Source organism: Tubulanus polymorphus, chromosome 12 (genome assembly GCF_964204645.1).
Source record: "Tubulanus polymorphus chromosome 12, tnTubPoly1.2, whole genome shotgun sequence".
NCBI lineage: Eukaryota > Metazoa > Nemertea > Palaeonemertea > Tubulaniformes > Tubulanidae > Tubulanus > Tubulanus polymorphus.
This window is the reverse complement of record NC_134036.1, coordinates 8599818-8618665: the sequence shown is the minus strand read 5'-3', so window position 1 is coordinate 8618665 and position 18848 is coordinate 8599818. Positions and strand designations below refer to the sequence as shown.

General features: G+C 26.2%; 1 protein-coding gene across 2 annotated transcripts in view; it reads right to left on the bottom strand.

Annotated features, from left to right (window-relative positions):
* Positions 1–17858, bottom strand: part of LOC141914079 (uncharacterized) — a 58022-nt gene extending 40164 nt beyond the window's left edge. For both annotated transcript variants that reach the window (XR_012620691.1, XM_074805355.1), the window contains exon 1: positions 17781–17858. The gene's annotated coding sequence lies outside the window, so the exon portion shown is untranslated. The remainder of the gene's footprint in view (positions 1–17780) is intronic.
* Between the last annotated feature and the right edge of the window lie 990 nt (positions 17859–18848).

Sequence of the window (18848 nt, the reverse complement as noted above, 5' to 3'; positions counted from 1 at the left end):
AGTTATCAATTCGGTCATGACGAAAATGTTATTGTATGCGAGCGTTAAAAATGTTCCCGTTAAAAAAGTTTTGATTATCATTCTAATGTCTCAGGTATTTATTATCTATACCGAACAAGAATCCTTTTTATTAGTCTAATAGAATAGGTCCATGAATCGGCAAAGAGTTTTTATTTGGCGCTAAAACGCAACTCTATACCGGTTTCCAGTAAAAAAATGTATGTCACTCAGATCGTGTTACCGTACAAAAGAAATTTGTCTGAATACGGTAATTTTTACCACATCAACCATATATTACTGAAGCTTTCCGGGGACATGAGATTTAAAAAACAAATTGGGAAATAATTACGACATAACAACTCGGATTAAAGTCGCAAAACGTTTTAATAGAAATTATTTCAGAATTGATTCAGAGAATGAACAACATACAGAAAACAATAATGTCATTAAAAATCAATATTATTGCCAATATTGTAAAAAATCCCAAAAATCACGACATGAAAAATCTGCAAATCATATGAAAAATGTAATAGATTTTGAAACTCCAGAAAATTCCAATGAAAGAAAAGAACGATTAGAAAATATGAATGTGGATGAAATAAAATGTGAAGTTTGTAATGAATTTATAGTAAAAAGGAATTATAATAGACATCTCGAATCACAAAAACACCATCAAAATTTGAGTAATAATGTTTTAGGAAAAGTTTATTTCGACGATAAACCTCAAAACGTAAAAAAACCAACTTCAAAAACTAAATCCATTTCAAATAAACCTTACATGGAAAATGTTAGAAATTATATTGATTCACTAGAAATAAAAGATACAATTGAAATATTAGAAACATTACGTAGTAAAATTGGTCCTGCAGCTATTATATTTAGATTTTTAAAGGTACAACAATAGAAGATTAGAGTAAATTTAATGAAATAATAGAAAAAATACTAGATTTGATAACAGATGTTGAATATCCAAAAATTAGTATCTCTGGGAAAGTAAGTTTTTTAAAGTCAGAAGAGAAAATGGATTATAATATTCAAACACTCTCTGAAGAAATAATTTCAAAAACGCAAATAAAAGAAGTTAGAAAAACTATTTAATGAATTTAAACGTCATATTGAAGAAAGATATTTTGAGGGTTCTGGTTTATCATTGAATGAAATTATATTTTTAGATTTAAATGTTTATAATACAAAAAGGAATAAAACATCAAAAAGTAAAACAATGTTTAAAAAAGATTCAAACTTTACAACAGAAAAGGATATTAAAGCATCATCTTATATTAAATTACCATTTACAACAAAAGCAGTAATAAATATTCAAAATGAAGATAATAAATGTTTTCTATGGTCAATTATTAGTTGCTTACACCCAACAGAAGATTACACATAGTTTTAGAATAACAAATTACCGGAAATATGAAACATTATATAAAATTGATCAATATCCAGTAACTATAAAAATGATACCCAAAATAGAAAAAATTAATAATTTAAAAATAAATGTATTCGAATTAATGCAATTACCAAAGACAAAAGGTGAAAATATTAAAGATTATACATTGGAAGCTTTATATTTAACAGAATATAATGATGATGAAAATGCTATAGATTTGTTATATTACAAAAAAGATGAAAATGAACATTATATGTGGTTAAAACAAATTGATTTATTCTTTAGAACAGAAAGTGATCACCATAATAAAATTTATCTATGTAGAAAATGTTTATCTCAATTTAGAACTGAGAATGCGTTACTAAAACATAAAGAATTATGTGATAATAAAGTTTTTTGTAAATTAATAATGCCAACAGAAAAAGATTATAAATTGAAATTTACTAATCATAAATTTAAAAATATTGTTCCATTTGTAATTTATGGGGATTTTGAATCGTTGAATAAAGAATTAACTGATCAAGATAGAAAAGAAATATATAACAAAAAGCAATTATTAAAATCAATGGATAAAGGAAATGAAGTAAATGAAGATATAATTCAAGACCCACCAATTATAAATACAGTAATACAGTTAAAAAAGTTCATCAAAGAGCTGCTGCTTAGGGAATTTACATGAAATCAAATTACCCTGAATTATATGAAAGTCAATATATTTCTTTTAGAGGTGAAAATTTAGTTTATGATTTTTGTAACAAAATAATTGAATTAGAAAGTGATTTTGCAGAATTATTATACAAAAATAAAAGAATAGTTATGACAAAAGAGGATGAAATTGATTTTAATTATGCAACTCATTGTTGTTATTGTGAAAAACGTTTTTATACATTTGATAAAAAAGTTAGAGATCATGATCATTTAAATTCAAAATATTGTAATATTGTAATTTACAAGCTAAAAAAGTAAATTTCGTTCCTATATTATTTAATAACTTATCAGGCTATGATACCTATCTATTTATAAAACAATTATCGGGAAAATTGGGCGCAATTAATCAAGAAATAGAAGAATATAATGCTATGAATGGTGTAAATGTAAGAAAATATGTTAAAATATTAGCTAAAACATCTGAAAATTATATTTCATTTCAATTTGGTTGCATTAGATTTTTAGATTCTTATAGATTTCTAGCAAGTTCATTAGATAATTTATCAAAAAGTTTAGTTGATAATGACTTTATGATAACTCAATATTTTTATCCAAATGAACAAGATTTTAAATTATTGAGATATAAAGGTGCAATTCCTTATCCATTTTATAAAACAGACAATGATTTTAATGTAACATAATTATTAAAAGATCAATTTTATGATCAATCAAAAGAGGAGTATGTGAAAGATGAAGTGTTTAATAGAACATTAAATATTTGGAACCATTTTAAGATGAAAAATTATGGTGAATTAGTTGATTTATATTTAAAATCAGATGTTATGATATTGGCTGACATATTTGAAAAATTTAGAGAAGTTAATTTGAATCATTTTAATGTTGATCCTTGTTATTGCTACTCTAGTCCTCGTTTAACCTGGCAATGTGGTTTAAAATATACAAATGTAGAATTAGATTTATTAAAAGAACCAGACATGGTTTTATTATTTGAAAAATCAATTAGAGGTGGAATTAGTGGTGTTATGGGAGATAGATATTTTAAAGCAAATGATGAATATGAATTATTATATATTGACGCCAATAATTTATATGGTTGGGCAATGATGCAACCTCAACCATAAAAAAATTTTATATTAACAGAAGTTGAAAATGGTGATAAAACTGATTGGGAAAGCGCAATTGCGAGTTTAAAAGATGAAGCACCAATTGGTTATTTCTTTGTAGTTGATTTAGAATATCCTGAAAATATTATGGAATACCTCAAGGGCCATACGAGTTACGTTTTACGACTTACGAGTTACGTTTTACGAGTTACTTATACATTTCCTTGAATATTCGTTACGACTTCCGTTTTATGAGTTACGAATTACAACTTAAATACATTTTACGAATTACGAGTTACGATTTACGAGTGTTGGAGTTTCGGTTCGCAAGAGTTCAAGGACAGTGGCCACGTGGTAGGCATTTCACTGTGTGGGTGTAATTATTAGACGAATAACTGTAACGATGATGGATGGCCGTATGCAGCCCAGTGTTTTCAAAAAATAAATACATTTTTTCTAAATTGATGAATCTTGTTCTAATTATTAAAATTATTTCCAGCTAAGATCTATTGAAATATCGTCTATTAAAATCATCGTGCACGTAACGGGGCAGTCATCAGTCAGTGTGAAATGTATTGTCAGCATTTAATAGATTTTGAGAAGGTTCGCACAGCAGATGGCCAACGCGCAGGTTTTCTGCCCTGTAATAGACCACTGCAGTCGAGATTGATTCACTATGTACAATAAATTACTCTTATTATGCTGTTTGAAATGACAATTCGACTTCATTTTGAAACCCGTTCTTTGAATTACGCGCTTCGGATATCCGAAGCCAATTAGTGAAAAACGTGCAATTCGTAAAACGTAAGTCGTAAAACGTAAGTCGTAAATCGGAAGTCGTAACGTATTGATGGAAGTGTATAAGTAACTCGTAAAACGTAAATTATAACTCGTAAAACGTAACTCGTAAGTCGTAAAACGTAACTCGTAAGTCGTATGGCCCTTGAGGTATTCCATAAGATATAAAGTTTAAAACAAGAAACTTACCTTATTGCCGAGAACATTAAGTCGTAGATGATAGTTATTTAAGTGAATACCAGAAGAAAATAGAACCGAAAGATCATGTTTTTACAGAAAAATTAATACTTACTCAAAATAATAAATACAATTATATTGTTCATTATAGAATGTTAAAATTTTATCTTAAACAAGGAATGAAATTAAAGAAAGTACATAGATATATTGAATTTAATCAATCGAAGTGGTTAGAAAAATATATAGATTTTAATACTCAACAGAGAACCATATCAAAAACAGATTTTGAAAAATATTTCTTCAAATTAATGAATAATAGTTTTTATGGTAAAACATGTGAAAATATTAGAAATAGAAATGATATTGAATTAGTAAATAATTCTGAAAGATTAAGACATTTACAATCAAGTCTTAGACATTTAGGAAATAAAAGATTTGAAGATTATTTAACAGCAGTTAAATTAAAAAGAACGTCAATGAAATTTAATAAACCTATATTCATTGGTTCAACTGTTTTAGACGTATCAAAATTATTAATGTATGATTTTTATTATAATGTTTTACAACCACTTTTTGGGACACCCCAATATTATTAAAATGTAATGATAAAATATTGATAAGAAGAATTTCAGAAATAATTCCAAAACAAAATGAATGTTATATTTCATACGGTGAAAAAGAATTAATACAAATAAATGGTTTAATGGATGTTTGGACAAGAAATGGATGGAAAAAATTAAAGAATATTATTAGACATAAAACAAATAAGAAAATCTATAGAGTTAGAACTAAATTAGGGTTTGTAGATGTTACAGAAGATCATAGTTTAATTAAACGAAATGGTGATGAAAGAAAACCAACTGATATAAAAATTGGAGATGAATTATTACATATAAGATTTTTCCAAAGAATGAATCATATGTCATTCGATGAAATTATTGATAATATTTATAATATAGAACCCGAAACATTAGAAGAAAAAGAATATTTTATCAAAGGATTTTTCATGGGTAATGGTTCAGCAGGTGTGTATAATTATGTTTGGGGTAATAAATATTTTTGGTATTTATGCAATCAAGACTTAAAATTATTAGAAAGAATTAAGAAATTCTGTGAAGAAGTTTATTCACATAAAACATTTAGAATCATGGATGTTATGAAATCATCAGCAGTTTATAGAATACTTGTAAATAATCCTAAAGATTTTGCTATAAAATATAATGATGAATTCTATATTCATGCAATAGTGAAAAGTAATACTTCAACAAAAGAAAAGATAGTTCCAGATTATGTATTAAATGCAAAAAATAATTTAAGAAAGTGGTTCTTCATTGCGTTCTATGCTGCAGATGGTTCAAGAAGTTTCAAAAACCGCAAAACGATATCTTTAGTTCAAAAAGGAAAAGTTGCTATATCAGGATTGAATATATTATGCAATTCATTAGGTTTTAATATAAATATTGGATTGATTAAATCTAAACCAAATTGCTTTAATTTGAGCCATGTAGAAAATGAGGTAACAGAAGAAGTTAAAGATTTATTTGAAATATATAACCCAACAGATTATGTTATGATTTATCAACTGAAGATCGTACATTTAACTGTGGATTTCCATTAATTGCGTTCAATACTGATGCGTACATACTAAAAATCAAGACAAATGACATAACAAAAGACATAAAAACATTAAAACATCATTTTGATTTTAGCAATTATCCCAAAGATCATGAACTATTTAGCAATGATAATAAAAAGATTCCTGGTAAATTTAAAGATGAATTAGGGGGTGATGAAATGATTGAATTTGTTGGGATAAGAAGTAAAATGTATAGTTATAGATTAAAAGATCATGAAGCTAAAAAGTTAAAAGGAATAACAAAACATGTGGTTGATAAACATATCGAATTTCAAGATTATATAAAGTGTTTATATAACTCAATTGTAATGAAACACAAAATGAATTGTTTAAGATCAGAAGATCACGAGATGTACATTAATGAAGTTGAAAAAACTAGTTTGAATCCATTTGATGATAAAAGGCATATTTTAGATGATGGTATAAAAAAATTACCTTATGGTTATTAAAATGGATCAATATCATCAAACTCGAAATCGCTACTGGTTTCTTCTCTTTCATTCAATTGTTTTTGTATAATTTGTTTAGGTTCTTCCATTTCATTTTTCTCATTTAAATAACGTGTTATATTGTGCCACATTTCATCTCGCTCTCTTTGTTTTCTTTTTGTTTGTTAATTCATCAAATGGAATTATAATATCGATGTTTAAATAATTCACAATCTTATTTAAAAAGAATTCATAATTAATTGAATCTGTTATTCTATTTTCCAAATGATACATTAATATTTTTTTGAATGTTTTTTTTATATTTTCCATATCTTCTTCTGTTAATTTAGGTTTTTCATAATAATAATAATCGTTAAATAATAAATATAAATACATTTTCTTTTCTTTTGTGTTAAATGTTAATGGAATTATTGTTTTTATAATATCTTTTTTAGTTATTTCACCATTTTTATTTTCTATTATTTTCATTTTTTCAAGCCATTGCATATATTCTGGTGTATGATCTTCCATAGAAAATATCTTAAATATTTCATCTAGATAATTTAATTTTGGTTCTATAAGAATATTTCTAGTTTTTTCATCACCCCATAAATTCTTTTTGCCATCCACATTCATTACAAAATATCACAGGACCTTTTTGTCTTAAGTACTCATAAATACATTGTGGGCATTTTTTCTATCATAGCTTGATAATAGATCTTCATTAAGCTCTTGGTATTTTCTAACGTTTTCTTTATGTTTTATTGTTCTATTATGTAGATCTAAATTACTTGTTGTAATAATCAATTTACAATATTTACAATAATATGTTTTTCTTGTTAATTCATTCTATTGTTTTTCTAACTTTTCAACTGTTTCTTTATTATCTGGTAACGTTTTCTCATATTTTATTTTTTCTAATAAAATATTTTTTCTTTTATTGTATTCAGTTTCAAATTTATTAGAAATTTTATCTATATGTACTTTATGAAATTGATGATTCTCCCAATCTTCTATATTTTCAGGCCTAAATTTCATTCGACAAGGCTCGCAGAAATGATCTTTTATATTATCCTTGTCATAGAATAAGAAAGGTCTTTTCCAAATAATTTCAGGTTCAACTTCAACAGAATTACTATTACTTTCGTTACTATCAACATTAGCCGTTACGCCATTAATTTTACACTTCTCTGAATGTTTTTTTATCATAATTTCTTGAAAATAATTTATAACATTTTGGGCAGTTTAGTTTAGGGGGTTTATAATTTTCATCATGTTTTTTCATATGTCGAGCCATATTACTTTTTCTTAGAAGTTCACCACAAATTTCGCATGCTATCTTCTCATCCATTTATTAAGGAAAAAATTTATTAAAATTAATTTTTAGTGATGAGCGGTAATTTTTTTTATGTTATAAATAAATGGTAGAATTAAAAGAATACAGAATATTTGTTGATTCTAGAAAACTTTCAAATTATAAATCACATAATTTACTAATACAATTAGATAGAGAATTTAAGAATTGTGTTGATTTAAAAGTAGTAAATATAAGTTTATGTAACTCATTTTACAATATATCGGATAAAAGTCTAGAACATTTAATTTTTTCAATCTTTTACAAAAAAAAGGAATAAATGGTTTTTTATATATTTAAAACCAGGATTATATAATTTAGATACATTAGCACAAGAAATTAATAGAAAAGCTCGAGCTAAATTAGGAAGTGATTCCGGATTTAGTATTAGATTTTCAAAAAGTGATAGTTCTAATAAAATAAAGATTAGGTTAGCTCATGAAGAACAATTTAAATTTACAGTAAGAAAACCTTTAGCTAAACTGTTAGGAATTAACCCAGATATTGTTACAGTAAACGCAGAAGGTAGATCAAATTTAATGCCTTTTACAAATTTTTATATTTATTGCAATTTAATTGATCCTACAAAAACATTTGAAGCAACTAAAGATATAACTTGTAATTCTTGTGTATTAAATATTTTACCATGAAAAAATGTTAAACAATTTGGAGCGCAAATAAATTATAATTTAGCTGAATGTGATTTTAAACCATGTATTCCACATTTCAATAATTTCAAATTAGAAATAAGAAATCATAATGGTTATTTAATTGATTTAAATAACTTTCCCGTAATTTATGAATTAGTTTTAAGATGTAAAGAGTAAATTTTTCATTATATAAATGAATATAACTGTTGGACCGAGTATATGTTTTGGATTTGATTTTAAACATGAGAAAGAAATGAAATTTAACATTACTGATGTAATTATACATATTAAAAATATTGCATTTTCTAATAAAACAACATTTGAGTATGAAACAACAATAGATAAAGAAACTTTAAATGTACAAAAGATTACTAATTTAATTAGAGAATCTTTAAGATTTTATGAATTAGATGAAGATTTTATCATAGAAGATATTGAAAAAATAATAATTGAAATATATACAAATGAAACTAGTAATGAAATAAATGTTGAATTAATCATAAATAAGTTAACTAAATATTTTGAAGATTGTAATTTTTTTGATTAATAAATGAGTGATGATAAGTGGATAATAACTGGATTATATAATGGAGCATTACTATCAGTTGGAACTGTTGGTTATTCAACGGTATTAAAAAAAGTATTTAAAATGGGAAGTGTTAATGTTGATAGATTTGGTATCAATGAAAATTAACATTAGCAGTTACTTTATCTAATTTAACTATTGATTATTTGGAAAAACAAAAATATATTCCTCCTATATAAATGCGTAATTATTTTACTAAATAAATGGCTTCTGCAGTTATAACTATTATAGTATCAGCAATTGTTAACGCTTTAGCATTTACTGGTGGTGGTTATTTATTTAAGCATATTGATAAAAATGGATCATTAACAGAACAAAAAAGGCATAACTTAGCATTAGAGAAATACAATAAAGCTGCAGAAGAATATAGAGAAAAGAGGCAAAAGTATATGGATTATATTAACAAGGAATTATATGATCAGAAGATTTCACATAGAGATTTTCAATCAGTTGATGATGCAATGAGTTTATATAACGCGGTAACCAATAAAGAAAAATTACGTCTATACAAACCAAAATTATCAGATTATTATACCCCGAGTAAAGAACAACAGAAATATGAAATAATATGGATTTTAGGTGGAACAGTTATTGTTATATTTGTTGCTTATAAGTTTACTAATTAGTAATTTTTTTGCTAAATAAATGGATGATAATATTTATATTATTCCTCATCATATAAATAAAACTGAATTAAAAATATATTTAGAAAAACAAATATTAGAATTTGAAAGTGACTTAAAGATAAAAAAGAAAAAATATTTAAAAAGTAAAATTATATATTATTTGATTATAAGTGGTTCGGTTACAATTAGTTCTGTAATAACATTTTTAGCAATAGTTTCACCATTTACACCTTTAGCTGTATCAATTGGTGTGTTAGGATTATCGTCAAGTGTTTTAACTGGTATAAGTTCAAAATTAAATATAAAAAGTAATAAAGAAATTAATAAATTAAAGAATACACTAGATTATATAATAAGTTTAAATGGCCATATAACAGTTGAAGAACAAGATAAATTATTCAAAGAATTAATAAATTATTAATTTTTTAATTATATAAATGGTAGATAGTTTTCCAAAAGCTTTCCAATATAATAAATCAATTAAATATAATATTCCTGCAATAGATTTTAATAAAGATATTTCATATAGAAATGAAGCTCTAAATTCATTAATTGATTTATATATTTCTGTTACTGAAAGTAATAATTTTCATGTAAAGATGGAAAAATATATTCAATGTTTATGAAATTAATTTCAAAAATTTAAATGAGGCAAAACAATGGTTATTAAAATCTAATATGAAGTATTGGCAGAACCAATTAAATTTTGCTGTTTATTGCGCAACAACAGGATGTGGAATTAGTTGGAATGATCATTTAAATAAACCGAGTTTACCATTGATTTTATCACTTTTTAGATTTCATACTTATTTTCAAATAAAATTAATATTAGATGAATTAGAATGTCCTTTACCAGGTTCAAAATATTTTAAAGAATTGAATAATAATATTAATTTTTCTGAGTTTTATAAAATACGTAATGAATTTAATATTAATTCAAATAAGGATTTTAGAGCAAAAATTGGAACAATGGGTGGATTAGGAATATTATATACTAACGAATTTGGGAAATAATGACAAATTCAGATATAAGAACACTAAATTGGTATGAATTACCTAAATATTATAATAATATACAACAACAAAACAATAATGGTTGGGTTAATTCCATTTTAGAAAATAGTGAAGGTTTTACTAAAGCTGGCATACAAAGAATAAATCAATCAATTAGAACTTATTTGATATGTATTTTAGGTGCGCAAGTTGAAACAAGATCCCCAATAATTGGAAATGATAACACTTCATTTGATGCGCAGAAACAATTCAAAGTATTATTTGAAGATTCAATTCATAATGTTAAAAATCGATCGATTCCAGAAAACATTGTAAGATATCAAAATTATTTAGATAAATCACATATTAGATTAAATTATTGTATAGGTCCTAATCTATTAATAATTTCTAATGATTTAGTATTAAAGATGGGAAATATAATTGGTTATAATAATCTAATTAAAACTGCAACAATAAATAATTCATTTGGATTGAATGATATAAATAAAAAGATTATTACTGCTTCAAAATTAATGGAAGGTGAAAAAAATAAAAAACATATTCAATCAACAGAAACTAAAACTAAGAATATTAAATTAAATAATGATTCTAAACCGGATTATAATACATCAGAAAATATTAAAACTGATAATATTCAACATGATATAATTAAAAATGATAATGATAATAAATTCCATGAAAATACTAAATTAGCTTTAACTTGTATAGGAATTGTAATCGGAGGAATATTATATTTTAAATTTAAATTTTTTTATTATTTAAATGGATGTAGAAGGTGGAGAAGATATTGGAATGGATAATTTTGATGAACCTGGCATAACTGATGAACAACAACCTGATTTTAGTGGAACAAGTTTTAATGACGGTAATGAGCCAGGACATAATAATAATTTAAATATACCTGATTATATTAAAAATGCAGAATCACAATTAAATCCTGAAAATTTAGACCCATATTTAGTAAAACAAGATTTAGATAATTTAAACAAAATACCTAAATTAGAACATATAATTGAAAATTCTAAACTTAACATAAATGATGAAGACGTTGGGCCTTTAGCAGATCAATTAAAATTTATAAATAATGGTAAATGGTATTATCATTTGAAAGGTGATTACTATATTGATATCACTTATAAAAATAATAAAAAATAAAATATTAACAAAATCAACTTTGAGTGATTTAGATCCAGATAGAATTAAAAGAATTAGTAATAGTAATGTTATAACTGGTGTTATAAAACAAGAATTAACTGATAATGATATAGACGTATTTAAACAAAGAATTAATGAATTATTTGAAATAATCAAAAAGAAATCAGAAACAGAAACAACTTCTGAACAGAATATAACTTCCAAAACTAGTAAACTTAAATCAAATAAAGTTCCAATTGAAAAACTTTTACCGAATGGATTAATTGATGCAACAGATCAACAATTAGAAGATTTAAATATATTTTCTGATGAAGCAATTAGAGAAATTATTAGTATAAGAAATGAAGCTGATAAAATTGCACATAATAAAAGTATAAGAGATATTAAAATTAGAACTTTAGAAAAAGAATTAACTGATAAAAATAAAGAAATAGAACAATTAAAGTCTGATCTTGATCGTCAAGTAATTGATGAAATGGAATATAGGCAAAATGAATTACGTTTAGAAAAAGAAATTAATAATTTAAAAGATAATTTAGAATTACAAAAAGAAGAAATTAAATTATTATTAAAATCATATGATTATAATATTAATAGATTAAAAGTTAACTGGAACTATTAATGCAAATGATGAAATAATTAATGAGAATATTAACTTCCCAGGAAGATCTATTAAAGGTATATTAATATTTTTTACCATTGCAACATATTCTAATGGCGCAATAAAGGTAGATAATTATTATAACCCTGAAATAACAAAAGTAGAAATAACTATCGAAGGAATAGCAAATAAAATATTTTGTCAAGGAATGAGAATGATAGATCAATGGCCAGAAATTAGAAAACATTTTATGAATGAAAAAGTGAAATCATCTGAAAATTGTAATATTAATCAAATTGATTATTATACCGGTAATAAATATGCATTATGGTTAGATTTTAGAACAACAGAGGATAATTCATTACATGGTTCTGGGAAAAAACTACAGAACACTAAAGATGGAATACAATTATTCATGAAAAAGAAAAAAGGAAGCTTAAATTCTAAAATGCACATTTATATTATATCTGACGCACAATTAAATATTGTAAATTCACAATTAGATACTCAATATTAGAAATATAAAGTTAAAATTAAATGGTCGGTAAAAAAACTCCTTATACTAAAGAACAATATTTAAGAAATTTATATTACAACCCTGAGAGTTCGGTTGCTTATTCTTCTACCAAAAATATATGGCGTCAAGTAAAACAAGATAAATTAGATAAGATAATCCCACAAAAAATTTAGTTAAATATAAAGATATAAATGAATTTATGTTAGAACACCCAACATATACAACACATAAAAAAATTGTTAGAAAATATAAAACTCGTAAAACTATGGTTAGTTATGTAGATCAACAGTGGCAAGGAGATTTAATTGATATGAAAAATGTTGAGAAAGATTATGATGAATATTGGTGGATATTGAAAATAATTGATATTTTTAGTCGTTATGTATGGAGTTTCCCACTTTATAGATAAGATGCTGTACAAACATCGCATGTTTTAAGAAAATTTCTTTCGGATGTTAAACTGAAACCAGAAAAAATACAATTTGATGATGGAAAAGAGTTTGATAATTCACTTGTTCATGAACTCTTAGATAATCATAATATCAAATATTTTTCAACAAAATCGGATAAAAAAGCAGCAGTTGTTGAACGATTTAATAGAACATTAAGAACAAGAATGTGGAAATATTTTACAGCAAATAATACTTTTAAATGGATTGATGTTTTACCAAAATTGATAGAAGGATATAATAATTCTTATCATTCTTCTATTGTAATGAAACCTATTGATGCTAGAAAACCTGAAAATGCTGAAATTGTTTGGAATAATTTATATGGAGCATTTCTTGTAGATGATTTTGGTGAACCTAAATTTAAAGTTGGTCAAAATGTTAGAATTTCTAGTATAAAAAGATATTTGACAAAGGATACGATCGAAATTTTACTAGGGAAATATATGAAATAAAAAAGGTAATAACAACAAAACCATATGTCTATAAATTAGAAGATTTAGATGGTGAAGAAGTTGATGGCTACTTTTACGAAGAAGAATTAAGTTTAACTACTGAAAATCTAGAACAAGAATATAAAATTGAAAAAGTATTGAAAACAAAAACCATTAAAAGAAAAAAATATTCTTTAGTAAAATGGGTTGGATGGCCAGATAAATTCAATGAAGGGATATTATCAAGTAAAATTAAAAATATATAAATGAATAAGGAATTATTTATATTTGAGCCTCATAATATGTTAATTTCTGGCGTAAAAAATTGTGGAAAAACTTATTTTATATTAAATTTATTAGAAACTGTTTATGAAAACTATTTTGATAATATAGTATTATTTTGTCCAACATATGAATTTAATCAAACTTATGATGGAAATATTACTAGAAATAATAAATTTATTATATTAGATCCTAAAACAGTAAAAGAAAATTTAGATAATTATATTAAAATAGCAATAGATATTTATAAAGGATCAAATACATTATTCATTATAGATGATTGCACAAATTTACATGATTCAAAAATTAGAGAGAGTGAGTTATGTTATTTAGCTTTTTCTGGTAGACATTTTGGGATAAGAACTTGGGTTTTAAATCAAAAATATAATTCAATTGTTAAAGACTTTAGAGAAAACATTAGATTTCTAGTTTTATTCTACAATAAAGATAGAAAATCGATGAAAAATGCACTTGAGGAAAACGATATTATTCCACATGATTTACATAATGAATATATGGATAAATTGAAAAATAATAAAAGATCAAAATTACTATTCAGATTACAACACCCATTTAAATATGAATTTATTTAAATTCAACTAGCTTGTTAATCTGTTACATATTTAGTTACATTCTAGTTGAATTCTAGTTATTGGTATTTGAAACAAAAATCAAATAAAATTCAGCAATATTTTAACTAGCTTGTTAATCTAGTATATTTTTAGTTACATTCTAGTTGAATTCTAGTTATTGGTAGTTGGAACAAAAATCAACTAGATTTAACAAGAAATAAATAAAAACAACAATATTTCAATTAGCTTGTTAATCTAGTTGAATTATAGTTACATTCTAGTTGAATTCTAGTTGCAACAACACAACTAATTTGTTTGTTATATAAAGAGGTGGTGAAAAGAAAATAAAATCTAAAAATGGTGATGTTCCAATTGAAAAAACTTTAGATGATTTAGGAATAACAGAAACAAAATTAACTCCAGATGATGGTGCTTTAAATAATGTTACAATAAATAATAATTATGAATATTATCTTTATTATAAACATCAATTAGAAATATTAATAGCATCTGGAAAATGTAAAAATTTTATCGGTTAAAATTTAACTTATAATGAATTAGATACAATGAAATCAGATGAAATTATTAGATTATTTAAGATTTATGAAACCGCGAGAACAGCTAGAATTAATGACGCGATATCAGAAAATGTAGTAAAAGGTTATAGTAAATTATGTAATTATATACTACCAATTGAGGATGAAAATAGATTATATTCCGATTTAAAAAATGATTATTTAGTTATGACTGAATTAAATAAATGGATTGGATATTTATCATTTCAATTAGGCGGATTTATGACATTATTATCAACTGGAGTTATAACATTTTCAAATATTGAAAGTAAAAATTTTTCTATAATAAATGAGCGAGGTGGAAGAAGTGAAGGAATTAACTGTGAAGAAAAAACCGAGAACTCAAATTGAATTGGTATAAGAATTGGTATAAGAAATCAAATAAAATTCATGATATTTATAATTCTGAAACAACTTCTATCAAAAATGAAAATACTTCTGAAATTCCAAAATTGACAATAAAAAAATGGATTAATATTTTAGAAAAAAAGCAAAAAAATTAATTTTTTCCAATTAATTGAATATCTCACTACTTTTGTCTATCTATGCGGAGCAATTGAACTGTCCAGATAAGTCATTTCGGATTCTAGATATTCATTATTTTTATTAATTTATTTTGTTTTTTAATTTGAAGTTTTTACTTGAATATTGTATTACAGTCGTTTCTTATTATTAGTTTTTTCTTAAATTGAAAGATGGCAGCACTGGGTGTGATGCTAAAATGAATATTTGAATTTGAATTTGTTAATTAATTAACATGGATAATTGATGACTAATTTGATTACAAATTATAACATAATTAAGTTAAAAATCCATAATTCATTTATCAGTTTTCATTCCTATATTCTTTTCATTCAGAATAATTTATAATTTCAAATTTCACATATTTCTTTAGTAAACACCAACAACATTTACTTAGGTGTTTTAGCTAAGTATATAAGGCAATTCATTCGACCACTGGAGTGCCGCCGGGCTTGGCTTGCAGGGGCATTTCGAAAATGCACCTTTGTCCACCCTCCGTGGTTCTCCTTCAGTTTCGACTTTCGATCCTCCTTTCGGGGGTAAGGGGTTGATAGGAAATGCATTAAAGTCTATCCCAGTGGTTATGACCGCGGCATTTTACTCTCAAAGAGCCAGTATCAACAACAATTCAATTGATACTGACAGCTTAAAGTGGTCAAACTCACCATGAGCATCGCTGACTCCCTGGACCCCAGCTGCTTGTTACTATGGTTACAGGCAAGAGTGAATAAAGAGCAAAACTTTTCCACACTTAATCCAAGAAAATGAAGTAATGAGCAATGAAAATTCAGTTTTGAAGTCTTGTTGCACTCAAGAGTGAATATTTTCGCTGGATGCTAAAGTCAGAGTTTACATTATGTAGTGTCAAAACCAATTTCCAAGTTGAAAGATTATATTTAGATGGTGTTTCAAGCAAAACAACAACACTCGACTCATGAGATAATTCCAGATTATATATGCTCACACTCTGAAGAGTTTATAGATGTACAAAATCAATCAGATTGAATTTGCCAGATGACATGATTATTCCCAAAATGAAATTCAAAATTCAAGAAAGGATTTTGTAAAATTATGAAAATTAGAATTTTATATACTTTAATGAATGGCCAGTTGATGGTATATTATTCACTCTTGAATGCAGTAGTCGCTTGACCTCAATTACTCGTAAGGCTGAGTGATAGAAACCACAGGGATCCCGTCTCTTTGATGCACCGCGGTCATAACTACTGGGATAGACTTTAGGCGCCTTTAATATAATGTGTTTCCTGTCAACCATTGAAGGAGAATTGGTGAGGTGTGGGTCACAGGGGTGTAAGTAGAAATGCTTGGGGATAGGTATCTTGTGGCGCCTCTGAATAACGGGATGCTTATCCCCTAAAAACTCTGCGAGTCAAGTCGGGTGGTTTTGCTAAAACTTACCTAGAAAACTGAATTCCTTTTAATCACGAGAGAGAGAATGTAACCTGTGTGTGTTGTATGTATTACGTGCTTATTATATAACTGCTAGCTATCTAATATAACAACAACGTTGAATTGCAACACCTGTTTGATCGATCAATATTCAAATGAAGTACTACTCTCTTATAATAACATGTTTGGCTGGCATGATTATAGTTGTTCGTAAAACGATTAAGGTCATTTTGGATTCTAGATATTCATTATTTTTATTTTTTATTTAATCAACAATTTCTAAATCATGATGACCGTCTTCATTTTTTCCATGATAGATTATTTTAAATCCTTCTAAATCTTTTAATTCCTCTGTACTCAATGAAGGCCATTTATCAGGTAAAAATACTTTAAATTCTCGCGATGTACTAACATTACAGTAGCTTAAATTCGCTGATACTTTCTCTCCATATTTAGTTTTTATCTTTTCTAATTTCAATATTTTATGTTCAATTTCTTTTGTAACATCAACTAACTTTTTTATTTCAAATTGTTTTTTTGCTGGTTTAATTCTGTTATTTATTGTTGCTAAGAATGCTTTTCTATCTCCCATTTATAAGGAAAAAAAATTACTTGTGGTGATGAGTGGTGTCTCGACCTCTCGACCTCTGGTATGAAACAACACATTTCCTATTACTCATTTTGTTTTCGTTCTTTTTGTAAATTTCGCCTAAAATGTGCATTCGTGCGCGGTGGCGAATCATTTTGTAATGTATATAATTTCACAACGGTAATTAACTTATACTAAAAAAAAACAAACAAGTCTATATATAGAATCATTTGAACTCACCCTGAGACGGCTCTACTTCGTTCTGAGTTGCTATATTTTCGAATGAGCCAGAGTTTCGTACCGCAGTCATATTACTCCTACTTATCAAGTCGAACTGGGGCCTTGTGCAAATTATGTCATATGTCTCGATAGCACCTGAATAATTTCTGAATTTCGGTTAAGGACTGACCCAAATAGATTACTTTTTTCGGTCGTACACTGAATACAGCCGAGGTATTGTGTAAAAAAGTTGAGTTATTAGTTCACCACTGCGATGACAATGACAGGTATGCGAATGTACTAAATATACTTGTACTGCGTTCTCAATTTTTTTTATACTTTCTCAGTTTGTATCGTCGATTTTTGGTCCTTAAGTCCTGAAAAATGATAAATTTACAGCGTAAAATAGTACAAACATGTCATTTATACCACAAAACACTTTATTTGCTGACCAATTTATGATGTAATGTGTGGCCCATAGAACTCAATATCTGCCTGTGATCTCAACTTTCAATTGAGATTATGTAAGCTACTCGTGCCCAAAACGCGGCAGGCGCACAATAGAAAGTTACGCGCATGGGACTTTTATTGTCGCCGAAAAAGAGGACCGATACTTTGCTAATTGGATTCGGGAGGTTTAAACCTCCCAAGGTCAAATTACTAAAATTGTGACCTTCAGGGGGATTCTACGAAAGGCCGATCGTAAGGCCGATCACTGGTTTGAATGTCAAACCATGTAGTCCGTATTTGGTAAAAGTTGTAAATTACTTAAAACCGAAAGAAAAACCCATTATTGGATCGAGTTTTTCCTAATTACACGAATTAATTGAAATATCCACTAAATGAAATGTATACACAATACCAAGAACAACCTGATTTGATTCTGTTCGGAATTCATTCATATATTTTCGTCATAAAAATCGGAGGCAGTCGGAGGCAGTATTTCTCATTGATTTTTCCAATAGCCATGGACTGAAAAAGACGTTACTGATTCCATGGTTAAGCTTGTCTCCGAGTTAAATATTGCGTGTGATTCATTTCTCGTTGTGGTTTTGTCAAAGCCATATTTTCACAGTCCGATCAGTGATA